A 4300-nucleotide genomic window follows, 5' to 3' on the forward strand; every position below is an offset into this window, starting at 1 on the left:
CTCTAATGTCAGATAAATATATTATATAGTACATAACCATTTGGAGTTGCTTCTTTCACTTACCAAAGTGCTTTTGAGATTCATAATGTGTAGCATGCATCGTACTTTTTTTTGATTTCTGAAAAGTGTTCCATTGTATATACCTATGTATATAGGTAACACAATTTCTTTATCCAGGTGGTAAACATTTCAGGATTTTCCTTGTTGTTGATTATGAATAAAGCTGCTGTAAATCTCCATGAACAGGTTATTGTACACGTCTTTATTTTCACTGGGTAGCAACCTAGGATTTAGATTGCTGGATTATATAGTGAGTGTATTTTTTTGAAGGTCTAACTTCATAAGAACTGGCCAAGCTGTGCCTGTACCATTTTCACTCCCATCAGAAAAATATAAGCACCCTAGTTACTTTGTGTACTTGTCAGTACTTGATATTTTCAGTTTTTTTAAATAACAATTTTAATAGGCATGCAATGGTTTCTCAATGTGATTTTAATTTGTATTTTCTTTATGATTAATGATATTGAACACTTGAATATTTTCCTGTTTTATTTGTCATCCTTATCTCTTCTTTGGTGAAATTCTCAAAGAGCAGCAGTTTTAATTTTGATATGCCAATTTTTTGTAATTCAATAGTTGATTTTTTGTGTGTCATATAGCAGAATCTTTGACTACGCCTACATCACAAAGATTTGCTCCTATCTTTTCTTTGAGAAGTTTTATAGCTACAGATTTTACATTTAGGTTGATGATCCATTTCAGGTTGTTTGAGAGTCTTTTATATAGATAGATAGATAGATATCCAATTGTTACATAATCGTTTGTTGAAAATAGCATATTTTCTCTTTTTTCTCCCTTAAATTGACTTTGCGCCTTTGTTGAAAAACAATTGGCCATATATTTTTATATATCCAAACTCTCTATTCTGATTCACTGATCTATATGTCTGTCCTTTCACCAATACCATATTGATTGATCTGTTTTATAATAAGAATAGAAATGAGGTAGTATGTGTTCTCCTTTGTTTCTCTTTATAAAAGTTGCTTTGTCTGTTCTAGGTTCTCTGTTTCTCTATTTCTGAATCAGTTTGCTGAATTCTACCAAAAGCTAATCTGATATTGTTTTTTGATATTGAATTGAATCTATAATTCAGTGGTGGTGTGGTGGGGAATTAACATTCTAACAATATGCAATCTTCCAATCCATGAACATGTCATATAGCTCCATTTATTTTGGCATTTTCAATATTTATCCTCTTAATGTTTTGTTGTTTTTAGCATACATATCTTGCAAACATTTTGTTAGCTTTATACCTATTTACTGCTGTTTTAAATTAAATTATTTTTAAATTCTATTTTCCAAATACTCATTTCTAATATATAGAAATGTAATGATTTTTGTATTGTGACCTTGCTAAACCCACTTACTAGTTTCAGTAGCTCTTTTATCAGTTATTTGAAAATTTCTATTTAGACAATCTTAATTTCTGTGAAAATAGTTTTATTTTTTAATTTTTAATCTGTATGTCTGTATTTTTTTTTTCTTGCCTTATTATACTGATGAGGTGAGAGTCATGGGAGCAGACATCCTTGCCATGTTCCCAATCTTGGGAAAAGCATGCAATCTTTCACCAGTGAATACAGTGAAATCTGTAGGCTTTTTCAGTTACATTTATCAGATTGAGGAAGTTCTCTACTTTTTTTTAATAGAGGAGTTGTAGGATTTCGGAAAATTGATACTTGAAATACAGAATTCTCATGTACCACTCTGTTATTAACACCCTTGCTTTAATGTGGTGTATTTGTTACAGCCCATGAAAGAGCATTTGTATAATTGTACTATTAACTGTAGTGCATCATTTACAATAAGATTTGCTGTTTATATTATACAATCCAAAAATACAGAAGGTTTCATGAATTTTTGAGTCATCCTTGTACAGTGTCCATGCCAATCTTCTCTCTATCATTCCAATTTTAGTATATGCACTGCCAAAGTGAACACTCTTTTCTATTCTTATTTTGCTAAGAGTTTTTATTATGAATAAACGTTTAGTTTTGTCAAATGACTTTTCTGCATGTATCGAGATGATCATAACCTTTTTCTGCTCAGTCTGTTGATACACTGAATATGTTGATTGGTTTTAAGATGTTACAGTTTGCATTCCTGGAATAAACCCCACTTGATAGTGTGTATTCTTCTTTTCATATATTGCTGAATATGATTCGTTAATATTTTGCTACAGATTTTTGTTTTCTATGTTCATGAATTATTTTGGTCTGTAGCTTTCTTTCTTTCTTTTTTTTTCTTTATTATTTCTGGCCAAGTTTTGATACCAGGATACTGTTGGCCTCATGAAATAAGTATGATAAGATTTCTTCCCCTTAAATTTTCAGGAAGATTTTATATATAAATGGTATTATTTGTTCCTTCAGTGTTTGAAAGAACTCACCAGTGAAGCCATGTGGGCTGAAAATTGACTTGATGGAAAGATTTTTCACTATGAATTCAAATTCTTTAATGTACATAGGACTACTTAGATTATTTATTTCTTCTTGAGTAAATTTTGATAGATTGTATCATTCTAGATTTTTCTATTTTATTTAAGAAAGTGGTATTTATTGGCATAATTTTTTGTGGTATTTTTATTATTCTTTTAATAGAGGTGGCATATTGAGTGATGCACACTCTTTCATTCTGTACATTAACAGCTTTCATTCTCTCTCTGTCTCTGACTTTGACTCTGGTTCTGTGGTGGTTTGGAGTTGTATATACCCCCAGAAAATCATGTTCTTAAACTTAATCCATTGCTGTGGTGTGAACCCATTGCATGTAGGATATTTTGACGAGGTCACTTCAGTTAAGGTATGGCCCACCTTCAGCCAAGAAGGGGGCTTGAAATGGAATTTTTTTTGTTTGTTTTTGGTTTTTGTCTCTGTCAAAACAGTTACACCAGAAATACTTTGTCATGATGATTGGAACATACGCTAGGAGAATGTAGGTTACCAAAATCATATGCTTTGTACTTATTTTTAACCTGCCTCTTCTTTGTCTTAGTCACTCAATTTCAAGAGCTGGAGAAAAAGGTTCCACTGTGCAAAAATGTTTGGGACAAGGTCCATGTAGTATCGGGCCTACTTTAACTACAGCCAAAGTCCTTTACAAGTCAACTGAAATTCAAATACAGAGCCAAAGTCCTTTACAAGTCAACTGAAATTCAAATACAGAGCAAGCCACAAGTTACAACCAGAAGCTGAACTTCAACAGAAATTTGAAGAGAAAAGACAGGCCAGGAGAGACCTCCATACACATTTATGCCATGTGACAGAAGAGCCAAGGATTGTTAGCAGAATGCCAGTTTTCAGGCATTCTGAAATTTGGAGTTTCTTTTAACCTCAAAACCATGAACTAATAAATTCCCATTGTTTCAGCTGACCCATTGAATGATATTTGCTTGTCAAGGAAACTAAAACAGTCTCTTTCTCTTTTTCTCCTGACCCTTCATCAGCATTTCTTCTGCCTAATCTGGCTAGAGATCCATTACTATTACTGTTCTTTTGCAAAAAAACTTTTGGTTTCACTTATTTCTTTACTTTAAAATATGTATTTTTTTCGGTTTCTCACTGGTCCATGAGTTATTTAGAAATCTGTTGTTTAATTTTCCAATACTCTGGTATTTTAAAAATAGTTTTGTTGTTTATTTCTGTTTTCTTATTTTAGAGAGCCTACATTGTATAATTTTAGTTCTAAGAAATTTGCTAAGATGTGTTTTTTTTTTTTTTTTTGCTCAGAATATGGCCTATCTTGGTGAATGTTAAATGTGCAATCAAAAGAGTGTATATTTTTCTGTTGTTCAGCATTGTATAAATACCAAGTTAGTTGATTTACTTTCTTGAGAACAGATTTTGAAAGATGAAGGAACAGGTAGAAGTGTAAGGATTAAGAGTGCCTGTAGTTAAAGTAGGCCCGGGACTACATGGACCTTTTGTCCCAAACATTTTTGCTTAGTGGAACTTTTTTCTCCAGCCCTTGAAATTGAGTGATTAAGACAAAGAAGAGGCAGGTTAAAAATAAGTACAAAGCATATGATTTTGGTAACCTACATTCTCCTAACGTATGTTCCAATCATCTTGACAAAGTATTTCTGGTGTAACTGTTTTGACAGAGACAAAACCAAAAACAAACAAAAAACATTCCATTTCAAACTCTTCATCCGGTCCTGGAGCATCCTCCTTGATAGTAGATCAGAGACTGGTAATGTCTAGAGAAAGCAAGAGTCTCAGAGATGGGGTTATAGACCATT

At 32.3% G+C, this 4300-nt stretch overlaps 1 non-coding gene across 1 annotated transcript; it reads right to left on the reverse strand.

Annotated features, from left to right (window-relative positions):
* Positions 1-1894: 1894 nt before the first annotated feature.
* LOC143653382 (U6 spliceosomal RNA) lies at positions 1895-1997 on the reverse strand. Its single transcript, XR_013161260.1, has one exon. It is a non-coding gene; the product is annotated as a U6 spliceosomal RNA (small nuclear RNA).
* Between the last annotated feature and the right edge of the window lie 2303 nt (positions 1998-4300).

This window comes from Tamandua tetradactyla, chromosome 1, assembly GCF_023851605.1.
Source record: "Tamandua tetradactyla isolate mTamTet1 chromosome 1, mTamTet1.pri, whole genome shotgun sequence".
Classification (NCBI taxonomy): Eukaryota; Metazoa; Chordata; class Mammalia; order Pilosa; family Myrmecophagidae; genus Tamandua; species Tamandua tetradactyla.